The 19,754-nt window shown below is 41.8% G+C and overlaps 1 protein-coding gene across 1 annotated transcript in view; it reads left to right on the forward strand.

Annotated features, from left to right (window-relative positions):
• The window catches only part of LOC140458933 (uncharacterized), a 206,287-nt gene that overhangs the window by 161,295 nt on the left and 25,238 nt on the right, over positions 1-19,754 (forward strand). Inside the window, exon 5 of the mRNA XM_072553670.1 lies at positions 12,480-12,615. The gene's annotated coding sequence lies outside the window, so the exon portion shown is untranslated. The remainder of the gene's footprint in view (positions 1-12,479; positions 12,616-19,754) is intronic.

Raw genomic sequence — 19,754 nt, forward strand, 5'->3', positions numbered from 1 at the left:
AGGCAATCATACAGCATATTTTTAATTGGATTGTGTTGCTTATCATTGTCTCAAGCATATTGCTTAGTAACCAACTGAACAGTTGCTATTAGATTACACTGACTTAAGCTGGTTGACAATTACTGTAAGTGAAGCTGGGTTTCAATCGCTTACCACAGAATAAAAAAGTGAACAGCCCTGGACAAAACAACTTCATTCCTGTCACAGCCTTAGCCGCAGCCACTTTCCAACAGCCAGACAGGCTCACAAGATCATGACAGGGGCAGCTGTGAAAACAACAGTGTAATGGGCATCACCAGCCGCATTCCCAGTGTGCAAGACCTAATCTTGCTCCTTCCTCTGAACATTTTTCCCAAATACTCAATAGTTAGAGTGTGGTTCGTGCCTACAGCCCTTACAATGCCTGGTTTTGATGGACCAAATCATTGGTATGATTAAACCACACCATACCACAGGCCCAGGAGTTCTGAAGCAGACCTCTTCTGCTCATTACAAGGCCACCTCAGCTTCTCCCATTCACTAACTTACACTGATGTTTTATTAACTCATTCATTTTAAAGTCCTCATTCTCTTTTTCAATTTCTTCCATTAACCACTTCCCTCCCTAATTATACAACATTCTTCAGTCTCACAACTGTCTAAATTATTGCTCACTCATCAAATTCTGGCCTTTCAAACATCCCCAAATTTAATCGTTGCACTCTTTAGCTGCCATAAAGTTGTAAGATCCATAAGTCTGTCCATAAGTCTCTCTATTTCTGTTGCTCCCTCAAAGACAAGCCTTAAAACTTTGTCTCCTTATAAGGTTCATTCTCAAAGTTTGTTTTTAATATTTCAGTGCAGGGCCTTGATTAAATTAAAGGCATTTTTAAAGTACTGTGGAAAATCAGAAAGCCCAGGGTTTAAAGATCCATTAGGTCCTAGAACAAATATGTAAGGCTTTGGGCCTTTGTTAATCTAGTTGCTTACTTCTAACAATTAACTTCCCACCCCTCCTACTCTGGCCTGAGGGGAATTCAGAGCAGAAGGCCTTCTGCCAAATTCTTCCAAAGCAATAATATGAGAGTTCTTCAGGAAGGGGCATGATGTGCAATTATAATTGGAAACCCAGTCTCACCTCTCCCTGATATTCTGGGACAATGGAAAAGGGTACAGAGATGAATATAAATTATTAAACCTCCACTTTCTTACATAGCACCTTGGAAATGATCAATGCCTAAGCAATAAGGATAACAGTGTCACAACTGAAGAATCCAGACAAGACAAACTGCAGTATATTTGAGCTTGACATGTCTAGAACATGAAGTTCATGCTACATTTATCATGGAATTCATACCTAAACTTGTGACAGCTACCAATGTGAGGTCTACTGCAAGGGGTCCTGCAGTTCTCTCATGGCAGTCTGCAGCTCAATCCAGTGACCATGTAGCACTGCACAGATACAGGTTGCCAACCCTTTCATTGACTTCCTAAACTGTACAGGTAATTTGTCATTCTGCCAAATGACTGCACAAAGTGCTGATGTTGAGTTACTAAATTAATATATTGACCCAGTGAGGTCTGAATCATTGGGATCAAAAACTAACAAAGCCCTCAAGCTGGTTCTCCAGCTAACAGATTACATCTCTTGTATTTTTGTTGACACTTGCTTTTTTTGAGTAATTGTTTCCTCACCCTTTATCAAATACGTTCTCCTGTAGCTCAGTAACTGAAGCACAACCGTAGGTTGAATAAATTTGTGATGGTTCTATCCAGTCAACATGAGTGAGAGGCAATAAAGAACAAAGAACAAAGAGAATTACAGCACAGGAACTGGCCCTTTGGCCCTCCAAGCCTGCATTGATCCAGCTCCTCTATCTAAACCAGTCACCTATTTTCTAAGGATCTGTATCCCTCTGCTCCCTGCCCATTCATGTATCTATCTAGATAGATCTTAAATGACGCTATTGTGCCCACTGCTATACCTCCACTGGAAACACTCCAAGCACCCACCACCCTCTGCGTAAAGAACTTTCCACACATGTTTCCCTTAAACCTTTCCCCTCTCACCTTGAGCTCATGACCCCTAGTAAGTGAGTCCCCCACTCTGGGAAAAAGCTTCTTGCTATCCATCCTGTCTATACCTCTCATGATTTTGAAGACCTCAATCAGGTCCCACCTTGACCTCCATCTTTCTAATGAAAACAATCCTAATCTACTTAACCTCTCTTCATAGCTAGCGCTTTCCATAACAGGCAACATCCTGGAGAACCTCCTCTGCACCCTCTCCAAAGCACTCACATCTTTTTGGTAATGTGGTGACCAGAACTGTACACAGTATTCCAAATGTTGCCAAACCAAAGTTTTATACAACTGTAACATGACCTACCAACTCTTGTACTCAAAACCCGTCCAATGAAGGAAAGCATGCCGTATGCCTTCTTGGCCACTGTATTGACCTGCATTGCCTTCTTCAGGGTACAATGGACCTGAACACCCAGATCTCTCTGGACATCAATTTTCCCCAGGGCTTTTCTATTTACCGTATAGTTCACTCTTGAATGGGATCTTCCAAAATGCATTACCTTGTATTTGCCCGGATTGAACTCCACCTGTCATTTCCCTGCCCAACTCTCCAATCTATCTATATTCTGCTGCATTCTCTGACAGTCCCCTTCACTATTTGCTACTCCACCAATCTTAAGACATCTACAAGCTTGCTAATCAGACCACCTATACCTTCCTCCAGATCATTTGTGTATGTCACAAACAACAGTGGTCCCAGCACGGATCTCTGTGGAACACCACTGGTCACAGTTCTTCATTTTGACAAACTCCCTGGCATGATTACTCTCTGTCTCCTGTTGCCCAGCCAGTTCTCTATCCACCTAGCTAGTACTCTCTAGACCTCATGCAACTTCACTTTCACCATTAGCTTACCATGGGGAACCTTATCAAATGTCTTACTGAAGTCCTTGTATATGACATCTACAGCCCTTCCCTCATCAATCAACTTTGTCACTTCCTCAAAGAATTCTATTAAGTTGGAAAGACATGACCTTCCCTGCACAAAATCATGCTGCCTATCACTGATAAGCCCATTTTCTTCCAAATGTAAATAGATCCTATGCCTCAATATCTTCTCTTGCAGCTTCCCTACCACTGGCGTCAGGCTCATCGGTCTATAACTACCTGGATTATCCCTGCTACCCTTCTTAAACAAGGGGACAACATTAGCAATTCTCCAGTCCTCTAGGACCTCAGCCATGTTCAAGGATGCTGCAAAGATATCTGTTAAGGCCCTAACTATCTCCTCTCTTGCTTCCCTCAGTAACCTGGGATAGGTCCCATCCAGGCCTGGGAACTTGTTCACCTAAATGCCTTTTAAAATACCCAACACTTCTTCCCTCTTTATATCAACTTGACCTAGAGTAGTCAACCTTCTATCCCTAACCTCAATATCCATCCTGTCCTTCTCCTTGATGAATACCAATGCAAAGTAGTCATTAGGAATCTCACCCATTTTCTCTGACTCCACACATAACTTTCCTCCTTTGTCCTTGAGTGGGCAACCCTTTCTCTTGTTACTTATATGAATAAAAGGTTTTGGGATTTTCCTTAACCCTGTTTGCTAAAGATATTTCATGATCCATTGTAGTCCCCTTAATTCCTTGTTTCAGATTGGTCCTACATTCCGATATTCTTCCAAAGACTGTCTTCAGTCGCCTAGATCTTATGTATGCTTCTTTTTTCCTCTTAGCAAGTCTCACAATTTCACCTGTCATCCATAGTTCCCTAATCTTGCCATTTCTATCCCTCATTTTCACAGGGACATGTCTGTCCTGTACTCCAATCAACCTCTCTATAAAAGTCTCCCATATATTAAATGTGGATTTCCCCTCAAACAGCTGCTCCCGATCCACATACCCCAGCTTCTGCTGAAGTTTGGTATCGTTGGCCTTTAGTACTCTTCCTCTAGGACCACTCCCGTCTTTGTCCATGAGTATTCTAAAACTTATGGAATTGGTGTCACTATTCCCAAAGTAATACCCCACTGAAACTTCAACCACCTGGCCAGCTCATTCCCCAATACCAGGTCCAGTATGGCCCCTTCCCAAGTTGGACTATTTACATACTGCTCTAGAAAGCCCTCCTGGATGCTCCTTACAAATTCTGCTCCATTTAGACCTCTAACGCTAAGTGAATCCCAGTGAATGTTGGGCACCACCCTGTTGCTCCTACATCTTTCCATAATCTTGTTTATATTTTGTACCTCTATCTCACTTTTGTTGTTGGATGTTCAGCTGTGGCTAAACATCTGACTTGGCCATCTTAATTTCTTCAGCACCTTGAGGAGTAGAATAAGGGCATGATTTGCGATGCTTGATGTAGGGAGCCCCTTGAAATACTGTTTCATATGGCAATACCCTGCAGAGCATTAATTGCACTTACTGTAGTGTGAGATGGTGAATGAGAAGCAAAGGATACCAATCATGACTGAGGTGAAATCCTGTGATAGTAGCTTTTCTCACTCTTTCTATTGCCAAAAAAGACCTAGTGTCTCCATGGCACCCAAATTATGAGCCGAAAGTCACAGGTTTGGTGACCTCACTACCATCAACTCATGTGGTCTGCTATTATATGCAGCCTCTATCTGCCAGTAGAGATAAAAGTGATATACATTGGAAAGTGGAAGGTGAGAAAAGATATATACTACACAATTCCGGACATAGCAGAAGCCTCATATGAGCAAATGACCTGATAGCATTTGGGAATCTTGAGCTGTGCATTGTACCTGGTGCATATTATTTTCTACATTTCACATTAGCAAGGTTTGTGGTTTTTGGCTCATTGCCTTCTTAGAAAGCTACATTTTTTGCTGTGTTAAAAGTATTGGGGCAGAAGCTGAAACATAACAGTTAACTGATCAGCATGTCGACTGATTTTACAAGCGGGTTTTTTTTTTTAGGTAGATGACTGCTACTTCGCTTGCTGATAGATTCCTGGGAATCGCCCACAGCCTAACATTGAGACCCTGAGAAAGAGTCTCTGGACCAGTAGTGGAATCTATAAAGGTCAGTGTGTTCTTGCTGCTGGAGGATATGGGGAAGAGAAAAGGGGCATTTGATAGGTTCAAGTATTTTGTTTGCCTTTTTAGATACCCCTTTTTTGTCTTCACACACACGTGGTCTTTATCTATTGGCCCTTGTTGTTTCAACTAAATCCTCCAGCCTCCAACTGAGATCAATGAAATGATTATTTCATAAGCCAAGAAATTTTGCTCACAGCTAGGTGACCTGCTGTTGCCTATCTCTTCTTAAATTTGGTTCCTCTGGAGAGGAAGTTAGTCTCTATCATCGGAGGAGATGGCTATGTGGTGGTGAGGTGGCCCATTATTCCATCCCAGATGACATCTCATCAGCTCTTAGACTGTGAATAATGATTCTGTTTGTTGTTCGCAAAAGAACTGCACCCATTTACAATGAGTCCTAGATACTATGCATTTTCATGTATTGTAATAATTTAGTGCTTATTCATTTTACTAACTGGCTGAAAGGTTCTCTTGGATCTTGAGTGGTCGGTCTCCACCAATATTTCCTTTAAAATTTAGTTGTTATACATGGCCAGTTTTCTAACTGTGTACTCCCAGGTTGCAGCATGGTTGTGCACCCACACAGCTTAGTGATAATGTTGTTCTCTCGACTGTCTTGAGTTTTCTACCTGAGAAGCATTGTTGTGTACTGGATATGTATAGCATGGTCCAATTACTGAGAGTATCAGCTACCTCTTAAAACCTTCTAACCTCTCAGGATCTTTCCTTCCTTCGTGAATTGAAGAATTCCTCTTGTGGCTGCTATTATGCGAACCATTGGATTAGCTCTAGCATTCTCTCACTTCTTGCAGATTTCCTTTCATGCAGAAGCTTAAATTTAGTTAGTTTGCTTTTGTTTTTGACTCTTCGGGTTTGATTTCAGGGTTATGCTCACTTCGCCATATACACCAAGACTTATTTTAGAGGATGATATTCTTTTGTGGTGTAAATTGTCTCCGAATAAATAAATGTTTATCTTTGAAGATGTTCTTGCTCAAGATGTTCTTGCTCGTCTGCACCTGAGACTTCCATGGCACAGTTGACACTTTAGTCCTGTATAAATGCTTATTTCATGAACTTGCCTTTGCTAAGACAATATGCAGCATTACTGGTGTAGTTCATGACATGCTGCAGTGTAAAAATACATTTGAAATTTGAGGTTGCAATAACAGATTACAGTATTGTGTACAGCAGTAACGCAAATAGCAAAAATGTCTAGTCCATAATCAAGTCACAGTATTTCATTAAAAGGCAGATAAAGCAGGCACATTGATTATCATTGGTGGAGCATTCACTGTTTCTTGATTTAGCTTCCTTTGTCTTTCCATCTTTGCTGTTGCCTTACTGTACGTGCCTTGGCTCTTCACCTTATGCTTTCTCAACTTTGTCAACAGAATAACTTTGTCAGCAGAAAGAATGGTGATAAAAGCAGTTTATTCGAAAAGCAGTAAATACCTACAGTTCTATGCCCTTTTCAAAGTCGGCAATATTGAAACTGTTTCAATGTGTCGCGTTTACTTTCCTGGATTGAAGAAAGCTCAACATGGAAGTTCATGGACTTCTTCTCATACCTTCAGGAGCTTGGAAAGAAAAGTGTTTAACCAAGCTCTTTTTGTTTTGGAAAGCAGAAACTTAATTTTCATCATAACGTGAAAGGGCAATGAATTCCAACATCAGTTGAGTCCAGGAGAAAAATTTGATTAACATCTTTTTGGATGAAAATTGACATGAATTTATGTATTGCAGATAGATTTGAATAGAATATGCTGAAACCATAATAAATCATTAGGGATTTGAATTGAAGTTTACTTCCTTTTCTCTCAAACACGAAGTTACTGTTTGTGATCAGGCAGGTGACATGGAATTTCCCAGTTCATTATTTTAAGATGTTAACAGATTCAAAATGAGTCAACTCGTCCCTTAAAATAATGATTAATATCTGTGTGGGTGTGCAGGGATATGGTACTGAGTAGTGATTCAGTTATGCTGATGTGGACTGAGCTGTAGACAGGGATGAATTATCTTAGCATTTTATTTTAGAAAAGGACTTTGCACATAATATTTGAAGATAACATAAAACAAAACATTGTAGATGCTGGATATCGGAAACAAACAAATAAAATTCTTGGAGAATTTCAGCAGGTCTGGCAGCATCTGTGAAGTTGGAGCAGCACGGTGGCTCAGTGGTTAGCAGTACTGCCTCACAGCAGCAGGGACTCGGGTTCAATTCCTGCCTCGGGCAACTGTCTGTGTGGAGTTTGCATATTCTCCCAGTGTCTGCATGGGTTTCCTCCAGGTGCTCCAGTTTCCTCCCACAGTCCAAAGATGCGCAGGACAGGTGAATTGGCCATGCTAAGTTGCCCGTAATGTCAGGTGCATTAGTCAGGGGTGAATGTAGGGGAATGGGTCTGGGTGGGTTGCTCTTCGGAGGGTCAGTGTGGACTTGTTGGGCTGAAGGGCCTGTTTCCACACTGTAGTGAATCTAATCTAATCAGAAAACAGAGTTAACGTTTCAACTTCAGTGACCAGTTCTGAAGAAGGGTCACTGGACTTGAAACATTAATTCTCTTTTCCCTTTACAGATGTTGCCAGGCCTGCTGAGTTTCTCCTAATACGGTATTTGAGGAAGTTTTTAAGGGCTGCTCCATAAAACATGTATGTTGAACTCTGTTCTATGCATAAACAACCTGCATTTTTAATATATAGAAAAACATGCTAAAGTACTTCATTGATGGGGAAAGTCGATGATAAGTCAAAGAAAAAGATACTCGAAGGCATGACTAACAACTTTATGTAGTCTCTGAATGTCCTCGCTCTCTGTGAGAGAACATCGATTACCACTCACAACCAAAATCTGGAATGTTAGGCGTGGGATGTTGTCAGCATGATTTTGCATTACACCCTCCCATGATGTGACAATACATTATACAACCAATTTTTCATTGTCTCATGGGGAGAAATGGTTACTGCTAGCATGGCCATCATTTGTTGCCCATCCTTCAGAGCTTTGCCATGACATTTCAGTTAAGAGTCAACTACATTGCTGCAAGTCTGAAGTCACATGTAGGCCAGACCAGTTAAAGATAGCATACTTCCTTTCTGAAATGATATTAGTGAACCAGATGGGGTTTTATAGCAATTAATGATGGTTTCACAGTCATTATTATAGAGACCAACTTCTAGATTAGATTAGATTAGATTACTTACAGTGTGGAAACAGGCCCTTCGGCCCAACAAGTCCACACCGCCCCGCCGAAGCGCAACCCACCCATACCCCTACATTTACCCCTTACCTACACTACGGACAATTTAGGATGGCCAATTCACCTGACCAGCACATCTTTGGAGTGTGGGAGGAAACCGGAGCACCCGGAGGAAACCCATGCAGACACGGGGAGAACGTGCAAACTCCACACAGTCAGTCGCCTGAGGCGGGAATTGAACCCGGGTCTCTGGCGCTATGAGGCAGCAGTGCTAACCACTGAGCCACCGTGCCGCCCACAATTCTAATTACAGATTTTATAGTTAAATTCAAATTATACCAATTGCATTGTTGAGCCTTTAACCTGTGTCCCCAGAATATTAGCCTGGATTTCTGGGTTACTAGTGCAGTGATACTGCCACTATTCTACTGTCTTCCCATAACCTGCTATCTTCTGCCAATAATTAGACAATTTGAATGAAAATCTGCTACACCACTAATAGTTGAGGTATATATTACAATGTAAAATTCTAATATTCAAAAATGAACAATTAAAGCTTAGTATTTGCAATGTGGAATCAAACAAAAATGAAAGCTCCTTTATTACTCTGCCATTAACAGAGTGCACTTTCATATCAATATGTGAGCACTGGGGACAAGAGTGATGGGGTGGGTAAGAGTCATTGTCATTTTAATAAACTTATAAGCATACTAAATATAAACGGTACAGAACTTGGCAGATGGCCCACTCTCCAACTCTTTGTCTGGCCCACTAGGGAGAAATGCTTTTCCTCGATGGCTCCATGTCAATTGCACACTTGCCACTTGAGGAGCAGTGGGCAGGAAGGTACGTTGTATGGCACTTCCCATTTGTTTGTTTGATCTGTGACACAAGTTTCAACAATCAGCGGTCATGAGATATTTGACCCAAGCTGTGAGACCACTGTTCACTTGGTACTCTCATCTTGACGTCATATGCTTGTTGGTTCAAGTTCCCACTCTAGGACTTGAGCACAAAATCCAGGCTAACACTCAAGTGCAGCACTGAGGGAAAGCTGCACTGTCAGAGGTGTTATCCTTTGGTTCCGACATTAAACCAATGCCCATCTGCCCTCTCTGATGGATACAAAAAATCAAAAGAGTGGCAAATTGTTCCCCTGTACATTACCTATGTTACAACCACCTTTTAAAAGTACCTCATTGGCTGTAAAGCACTTAGGGACTCCTCTGGTCACAAAGACATTGTAAGTCTTCCTTGCTTCCTCCAACTTTGAAGAATGTTTCTCAACACTTTATTCTAAGCAGACTGAACAAGGTCAAGCAGGAGAGGTTTCGCTGGGGTAGTTTGATAGCTTTATTTCAGCACACCTTTAGTATTAAGAAAAATCAGAGTTATAGCTTATCAAACATGTGTTTGTCCAATCCTGAAGTTTCCAGGTTATGTTTTGCATCCTTATATGACAAGATTGAAGTGTGATACCCAGACATACTGCGCAATTCTGCATGAATTGGTCTTGGAGATATGTCTGTGTCACATCTTTGATCAAAGATTTGGAATGGGAAAAGTAAAAGGAAAGTAGAGAAAAATAACCTGACTGTGTTCTATGAAATATAGAATAGACAGGGGGAGTTTGATAGAAACACATACCTTGTATCCTCCAGCAATGATAAAACATGAAGTCGTCATCCACAGACTATTTGTTTCCAAAATCTTTCAAACTTTCAAAAATCTTTCTCCCCAAGGACGATCCCCATAGTCAAACAAACTGTCAATGGAAATAGGCAAAAGAAGGGCTTTTGCCCGAAACGTTGATTTTCCTGCTCCTCAGATGCTGCCTGACCTGCTGTGCTTTTCCAGCACCACTCTAATCTAGACCCTGTCAAAGGAAATAGTTACTGCCCTAGTGCTTGAAATCTTCAATTATTTATTTTTAACAGTTTCATTATCAGGATTATCTTCAAACAGGTAATGCCTGATTTAGGTAGTGCCACTCAGAAAGATGTTAGCACAATACAGTTATTAGTCTGTAATGCCAATATAAGAAAAGCAGAAGAAACAGACCAGTAGATAGCAGAGTGAATGTTTGAATGCATCAGCCTGATGTAGAAAGATGCCAGATAAATAAATCAAGAAACTAACAGCTAAATTTAAGGGATCAGACCACATACAGAAAACTCCGCTAATTTCCAGCAATGGAACATATTCTTCACTCTACAATGATCAGCATTTGTTAAAGGTGGGAAGCTTACAATTGATTTAATGAACTCAGTATTCTGGTTGATTGTGTGCTTTCTGGAGCTCGTATGTAAAGCTTGTAAAATATCCATTGTTGCATGTTGTACATCAACCATGTTTCCCTATCACTTAGAAGTTTCAGGGGCATATGATTGGACAATTAGCACAGACTCAGTTGAAAACAAATTTTAGTTTGTGATAAAATAGCGTTATGTTTTTTTTAAAAAAAAGAGTATTTACTTCCCATTGTGATTCAGCCTTCCCATTGATCGTACCTCTTCAATTTTCTCCACATATGCTGTCCTTTGTGCAGATGCTTGGACACTCAGCTCAAGGACAGCTTTGCTAAGACTGCACTCCAATGAATAGTGGAAGCAGTTATATAATCTTTCTTAGGCAGAACAACTAAAACTGGCCCTGAGAATGAGGCCGTGAGGATACAATAACCTATTAGTACAGCTGTAGATTCTAAACCAGCATACCCCATCCCCCATTTGCTCATCGGGAAACAGATCTGGATTATGTTTTGGGAAAATCAGAAATCTACTGCCTTATTAATCACTGCATAAGAAGCATATAGTTTCATCTTTACCTATCATTGTAAAGAAAAGATCAGGTTCAATTTGGACCTTTTTGATTAGATTTGATTCACTACAGTATGGAAACAGGCCCTTCAGCCCAACAAGTCCACACTGACCCTCCAAAGAGTAACCCATCCAGACCCATTCCCCTACATTGACCCCTGACTAATGCACCTAACAGTAAGTACAAACAATTTAGCATGGCCAATTCACCTAATCTGCACATCTTTGGATTGTGGGAGGAAACCAGAGCACCTGGAGGAAATCCACGCAGACACTGGGAGAATGTGCAAACTCCACACAGACAGTTGCCCAAGGCAGGAATCAAACCTGGGTCCCTGACGCTGTGAGGCAGCAGTGCTAACCACTGTGCCACTGTGCTGCCCAATTTTTGCCACTAATAGCCTTCTGAACAAAAGGAACAATGTGGGAATGGGTTAACACGATTGCTGGTTCACTTCATTTCTTAAGCTATACCATAAAGATCATTTAAGAGAGGCAGTGATGTAATGATGATGTCACTGGACTAGTCATCCAGTAGCCCCAGGCTAATGGTCTGTGGACATGGGTTTGAATCCCACAATGACAGGTGGTGAAATTCGAACTCACTAAAAATTTGAAAATGAAAGAAAGTAGCTACTTTAGTAGTGACAGTGGGATTGTTGTAAAAAAGCATTTGGTTCATTCATATTCTTTAGGGAAGAAATCTGCCACCTTTACCTAGTATGGCCTGTATGTGACCCCAAACCCACAGGTGATTCTTAACTGCCCTCTGGACAATTGGGGTAGGCAACAAATACTGGCCTAGCCAGTGATGCCCACATCCCATGAATGAATAAAAGAAAACATGAAAGTCTGGCGAGAACAGGAGAATTTGAGAATGTGACATTGCTCCTGATAGCAATGTAAATTGCAACCCCCTCCACCGCCTTCTCTGTTGCATCAAACGTAATGTTTGAATGTAGATTATTTTTAGAATTGTTTACTGTCTTATTTGAAGATTAGTGTTGTCCTTTTTTGGCCTTGCAGGAACTGTTTATTGCATTCAGCTTCCTCTGGGCATCAAGCAGGGATTCTGACCCAATGTCCATCAGTGAGGTATTATAATTGGCCCAAATATTAATATTGGAAACCACCTAGATTTGTTTTTCACTGTGGGCTGCGATGGAATGTTTGACCATGGTATGACAGCCCATCTGACCACCAGTTGCAAATGTGCAACAGTCACTGCTTATGGTGACTATAGAATTTGATTGACAGAAAGTCCTGGGGCTGACATACAAAGCCATCTGGGTAGATGGTAGGTGCCAGTGTGAGACATGTGTATTTTTATATCTTTGATTATCTGTACCAGCTCTGTTTAAAGCTGACGGTTTCACCTCTGGCCAGGAGCCGATTATTCTCAAAGAAGATCAACCCACCATCCATGTTGAAAAAGAAGACCAACCAGTAGCTTACCAGTGTGACACACTACTTGAAGGTGATGTTGTGGCATCCATAAAGTACTCAGTATATACTAATACTGGTATGTATTAAGGACAAACTACATTGGTCATACTGTTTAACACATAGAGTACATTCTAGTGATTTACTGCCATACTGTAACTTGTTATACTACTTAGATGTCATATTTAGATATGTTGAGGGCAATTTTGACCCCATTTGACTTAGTGAGAATGGGAAAGGAAGAGTTAAAATTGGGCCAAACTCAACTATGGGCCTGAGGCCACAATGTTCCCAATCAGCAGTATCTTGTCTCCAGCAACTTTGAAGTCAATTGCTGCAGGCAATTGAGGGGAATATTTCTTAACTACAGAATTCATGGATCAATAATCTCAAAATGTTGTGAGGTGACTTGACAAAGACTGGGAGGAAGACAACCGAGTGGAATGTAGCAGAGTGGCCAGCATCTACAGCGACCTACCCCAGCTCTTGGTTTAAGCCTTAATTAATTCCTTCACTTCTCACAAGCTGCCTATGACCCTATTTCCTGCTCCTGTCTGCTGGCCATGACAGAATGCCATCTTGATTATTCAAATGTGACCCTTACGTTAAAACCACTTCCTTCAGAATTGCTAAGTTCACTGCCCCCAGTAGGTCTCTGACATAATATACTTGGCTTTCTGTACCCTGACACTTTAAAATTAGGGTAACCTTTTGCATGTTCTTGTGATGCATATTTGTTCCGTGTCAGCTATAGTGCTTCAATGTTTCAAATCTTAAAACAAGCAATAAATTTTGAGTACTGCTGAAAAAAAGGTATGTGTTGTCAAGTGTTTCACCTTGCACATATCAGGAGAGGTGCAAGAATCCCAAATTTCAAAGTGAGCCACAACAAAGTGAGCAGTTGAGTAAGTTGCCAACGGATTGTCAAGTCAACTCAAAAGGCTCCTTTTTCAGCAGTGCTCAAGAAAAAAAAAATGACAGATTTGCAAAATAAGTATATACAGCAAATTTCTAGTAAGATCTTGAAAAGACTGAAACCTAATTTTAACTCTGTCTAAGTGAATGGTACAGAATGAGTTACAATCTTATCCTTTAGCCTTGTGGTTCTGGAATCATCACAGCTGCTTAAATGAATTCCTGTCTCATTACTCAGTTCCAAATGTCCTGTTATTTAACATTAAATTCTAAATGATTTCTAGGAAGAAGCAATTTTTTTTTCATTTTGGTTTGTAGCTACATTTTTACCATGATTTTTTTCCTCTTGGAGTAAGATTCATCTTTGTATTTACAGTAAACCAATGCACAGAGAAGCTGTTCTGCCTTTCTATTTTATTGTTTAAAATGTCATACTTAGTGTGTATTCTATTCAAGTTCACTGCGTATCATTGCTGCAGCAGTTGGTTAGTATTTAAAGGGGGAATCCAGCTGTGAAAATTACCCTTTATAAACTTCGCTATGTTCAATGTTACTGTTTTCTTTTTTTTTTAGATTCCCTTGCACTTTATAAAACAGTAATTCTCAGGATGTAGGAGTGGCTGGTAGGGTCAGCATTTAGAACTGAGTGACTTGCTAGATCACTTCAAGTGGCTGTTAGAGTCAACCTATTTTCCATTGGTGTGGAGTCACTTTTAGGTCAGCCTGAGTAAGGACAGCAGATTTCCTTCCCTAAAGGACAGCAGGAAATTGCTGTTTTTTTAAGCAGCAATCTAAAAGCTTCATCATCATTTATTTTGTTCATCCAATTTGGGGTTTGAACTCTAGACTCGTAGTCCGATCTTTAGGATTATAAATCTAAAAATATAACTACCACGTTACCGTAATCCAAGGCATACTATTCACTGGGCAAAAAGGAAGATATCGACATCAAGGAGCTCTACCAAAACTGGAGTCAATGGTAACCAGGAGAAGAACGTTCCACTGGCAGCAGTTCCTTAGGATAGTGTTCTAGCCCAATCATCTTAGAATCATAGAGTCATAGAGATGTTCAGCACGGAACATCCATGCCGTCCATGCCGAACAGATACCCCAACCCAATCTAGTCCCACCTGCCAGCACCTGGCCCACATGCCTCCAAAACCTTCCTATTCATATACCCTTCCAGATGCCTTTTAAATGTTGCAATCATACTAGTCTCCACCACTCCCTCCGGCAGCTCATTCCATACACGTACCACCCTCTGCATGAAAAAGTTGCTCCTTAGGTCTCTTTTATATCTTTCCCCTTTAGTTCTGGACTCCCCATCCCAGGGAAAAGACTTTGTCTATTTATCCTATCCATGCCCCTCATGATTTTATAAACCTCTGTAAGGTCATCCCTCAGCCTTTAACACTCCAAGGAAAACAGCCCTGGACTATTCAACTTCTCCCTGTAGCTCAAATCCCCCAACCCTGGCAACATCCCTGTAAATCTTTTCTGAAGCCTTTCAAGTTTCACAATCTTCAGCTGCTTCATTTAATGACCTTCACTCCATCATAAAATCAGAAGTGGGGACATTCTCCAGTGATTACACAATGTTCAGTCAGTCCTCAGATACTGATGCAGTACAATCTGTACAATATTCAGAATTCCACTGACATGTAACAAGTAATATTTTCCCCACACAAACGCCAGGAAATGACCATCTTCAATAAGAGAGAGTCTAACCATCACTCCTTGATATTTAATGACCTTACCTTCACTGGATGAATTATCCACATCCTGAAGTTTACTATTGACCAAAAACTGAATTACTGGATTAGTGGTGCTGGAAGAGCACAGCAGTTCAGGATTTCGCTGCTCGTTGGATGCTGCCTGAACTGCTGTGCTCTTCCAGCACCACCAATCCAGTATTTGCTTTCCAGCATCTGCAGTCATTGTTTTTACCTCAAAAACTGAATTAGACTTCCCATATAAATACAACGGTTACAAGAGCAAGTTAGAGTCTCGGAGCACTACAACAAGTAGCTCACCTCCTGATTCCTACAAATCACAAGTAAGAATGTGATGGAATACATCCCACTTGCCTGGATAAGTGCAGTTCCAACATTACTCAAGAAGGTTGACACCATCCAGGGAACAGGAGCCTGGAGAGTGGCACCATATCCACAAGCATCCACTCCCCCCACCACCAACACACAGCAGTGTGTACTATCTACAAGGTGCACTATAGAAATTCATCAAAGATACTTAGACAGTACCTTCCATACCCATGACCACTTCTACTTAGAAGGACAAGTGCAGCAGATTCATGGGAACACCAACACCTGCAGGTTGGTGTTTGGGAATATAAACATTTCTTCAACCATCAACTGAAAGAAATTTTGGATGAAACAAATTGCTTCCAGATGCATATCAAAAAATATTCCAGCATCAAAACTGACCTGGCCTTACTGTAGCTGCCAGGATCACATAATACAGGTGGCATTTACTGTTGATACGGTTATTTGTAAGTGTAATTAAGGTACTTCAATGAAAATATTTTACTTTTCAAAATACATAGCTATGGAGAAGGAAATTTAATTGGGGAAAAGGAAACTATGATGCTATCAGACGTGAGTTGGGAAGCATGGACTGGGAGCAATTGTTCCATGGAAAGGGCACTATAGACATGTGGAGACTGTTTAAGGAACAGTTGTTGCAAGTGATGCATAAATGTGTTCCTCTGAGACAGGCAAGAAGGGGTAAGATAAAGGAACCTTGGATGATGAGAGCGGAGGAGCTTCTCGTCAAAAGAAAGAAGGCAGCTTACGTAAGGTGGAGGAAACAAGGGTCTTGCTCAGTTCTAGAGGATTACAAGCAGGCGAGGAAAGAGCTCACAAATGGTCTGAGGAGAGCCAGGAGGGAGCACGAGAAAGGCTTGGCAGAACAGATTAGGGAGAACACAAAGGCATTTTACACTTATGTGAGGAATAAAAGAATGATTAAAGAAAGAGTAGGGCCGATCAGGGATAACATAGGGAACTTGCGTATAGAGTCTGAGGAGGTAGGGGGAGCCCTAAACGAGTTTTTTGCTTCTGTCTTTACTAAAGAAAAGGATGTTGTAGTGAATGAGACCATTGAGGAGCAGGTGTGCATGCTGGAATGGATAGAGATTGAAGAAGCTGATGTGCTGAAAATTTTGACAAACATTAAGATTGACAAGTCACCAGGGCCAGACTAGATTTGTCCTCAGCTGCTTTGGGAAGCGAGAAATGTGATTGCTTCGCTGCTTGCGAAGATCTTTGCATCCTCGCTCTCTACTGGAGTCATACCTGAGGACTGGAGGGAGGCAAATGTAATTCGTCTCTTCAGGAAAGGAAATAGGGAAATCCCCAGCAATTACAGACCAGTAAGTCTCACGTCTGTCATCTGCAAGGTGTTAGAAAGGATTCTGAGGGATAGGATTTATGACCATCTGGAAGAGCATGTCTTGATTAAATGCAGTCAACACGGCTTTGTGAGGGGCAGGTCATGCCTCACAAACCTTATTGAGTTCTTTGAGGATGTTACTAGATAGGTTGATGAGGGCCGAGTTGTGGATGTGGTGTATATGGACTTCAGCAAGACATTTGATTAGGTTCCCCATGGTAGGCTCGTTCAGAAGGTCAGGAGGAATGGGATACAGGGAAATTTACCTGTCTGGATACAGAATTGGCTGGTCAACAGAAGACAGTGAGTGTTAGTAGAAGGAAAATATTCTGCCTGGAAGTCTGTGGTGAGTGGTGTTCCACAGGGCTCTGTCCTTGGGCCTCTACTCTTTGTAATTTTTATTAATTACTTGGATGAGGAGATAGAAGGATGGGTTAGCAAGTTTGCAGATAACACAAAGGTTGGAGGTGTCGTTGACAGTATAGAGGACTGTTGTAGGCTGCAGCGGGACATTGACAGGATGCAGAGATGGGCTGAGAGGTGGCAGATGGAGTTCAACCTGGATAACTGCGAAGTGATGCATTTTGGAAGGTCGAATTTGAAAGTTGAGTTCAGGAATAAGGATAGGATTCTTGGCAGTGTGGAAGAACAGAGGGATCTTGGTTTGCATGTACATAGATCCCTTAAAATTGCTGCCCAGTGGACAGGGCTGTTAAGAAAGCATATGGTGTTTTGGCTTTCATTAACAGGGGGATTGAGTTTAAGAGTTGTGAGATCTTGTTACAGCTCTATAGAACTTTGGTTAGACTGCACTTGGAATACTGCGTCCAGATCTGGTCGCCCTATTTTAGGAAAGATGTGGATGCTTTGGAGAGGGTTCAGGGGAGGTTTACCAGGATGCTGCCTGGAATGGAGGGCTTATCTTTTGAAGAGAGGTTGACTGAGCTCGGACGTTTTTCATTGGAAAAATGAAGGAAGAGGGGGGACTTAATTGAGGTGTATAAGATAATGAGAGCCATAGATAGAGTTGATATCCAGAGATTTTTTCCCAGGGCAGAAATTGTTAACATGAGGGGTCATAGTTTTAAGCTGTTTGGCGGAAAGTATAGAGGGGATGTCAGAGGCGGGTTCTTTACACAGCGAGTTGTGAGAGCATGGAATGCGTTGCAGCAGCAGTTGTGGAAGCGAGGTCATTGGGGACATTTAAGAGACTACTGGACATGCATATGGTCACAGAAATTTGAGGGTGCATACATGAGAGTCAGTGGTCGGCACAACATCGTGGGCTGAAGGGCCTGTTCTGTGCTGTACTGTTCTATGTTCTATTAACATGACACTTAGTGTGTGAAGGGTAAATTCACTCATCAATGTCTACATTTTTTTCTGACCAAGGCCTTTAGCCAGGTTAATTCACAGCATTATAAAATGGTTACAGGTTAGGAGGAGCTTGGACCAGCTCTCTGCAACTACATAGTAAGGCCCATTGTCCTGTTCCATAAGACCATAAGACCATAAGACATAGGAGTGGAAGTAAGGCCATTCGGCCCATCGAGTCCACTCCGCCATTCAATCATGGCTGATGCGCATTTCAGCTCCACTTGCCAGCGTTCTCCCCGTAGCCCTTAATTCCTCTAGACAACAAGAACCTATCAATCTCGGCCTTGAAGACATTTAGCGTCCCGGCTTCCACTGCACTCCGTGGCAATGAATTCCACAGGCCCACCACTCTCTGGCTGAAGAAATGTCTCCGCATTTCCGTTCTGAAATGACCCCCTCTAATTCTAAGGCTGTGTCCACGGGTCCTAGTCTCCTCGCCTAACAGAAACAATTTTCTAGCATCCACCTTTTCAAAGCCATGTATTATTTTGTACGTCTCTATTAGATCTCCCCTTAATCTTCTAAACTCCAACGAATACAATCCCAGTATCCTCAGCCGTTCCTCATATGCTAGACCTGTCATTCCAGGGATCATCCGTGTGAATCTCCGCTGGACACGTTCCAGTGCCAGTATGTCCTTCCTGAGGTGTGGGGACCAAAACTGGACACAGTACTCCAAATGGGGCCTAACCAGAGCTTTATAAAGTCTTAGTAGTACATCTCTGCTTTTATATTCCAACCCTCTTGAGATAAGAGACAACATTGCATTCGCTTTCTTAATCACAGACTCAACCTGCATGTTTACCTTTAGAGAATCCTCGACTAGCACTCCCAGATCCCTTTGTGCTTTGGCTTTATTAAGTTTCTCACCATTTAGAAAGTAGTCCATTCCTATATTCTTTTTGCCAAAGTGCAAGACCTCGCACTTGCTCACGTTAAATTCCATCAGCCATTTCCTGGACCACTCTCCCAACCTGTCTAGATCCTTCTGTAGTCTCCCCACTTCCTCAGTACTACCTGCCTGTCTACCTAACTTTGTATCATCGGCAAACTTCGCTAGAATGCCCCCGGTTCCCTCATCCAAATCATTAATATATAATGCGAACAGCTGTGGCCCCAGCACCGAACCCTGCGGGACACCGCTCGTCACCGGCTGCCATTCTGAAAAAGAACCTTTTATCCCAACTCTCTGCCTTCTGTTAGATAGCCAATCCTCAATCCATCCCAGCAGCTCACCTCGAACACCATGTCTGTAGTCCCTCATTTTTCTTTCCCTTACCGCAATTACTCAGGAAACCCGATTGCAAAACAACATCGTTGATTTTTTAACAATAAAATAGAGCCACTACTTGTGGCGTATTTAGGCAAAAGTGAGGACTGCAGGTGCTGAAAACCAGAGTTTAGATCAGTGTGGTGCTGGAAAAGCACAGCAGGTCAGGCAGCATCCGAGGAGCAGGAAAATCGACATTTCGGGCAAAAGCCCTTCTAGTCCCAACCCAGGCCACTCAGTACTGC

This window comes from Chiloscyllium punctatum, chromosome 3, assembly GCF_047496795.1.
Source record: "Chiloscyllium punctatum isolate Juve2018m chromosome 3, sChiPun1.3, whole genome shotgun sequence".
Lineage (NCBI taxonomy): Eukaryota > Metazoa > Chordata > Chondrichthyes > Orectolobiformes > Hemiscylliidae > Chiloscyllium > Chiloscyllium punctatum.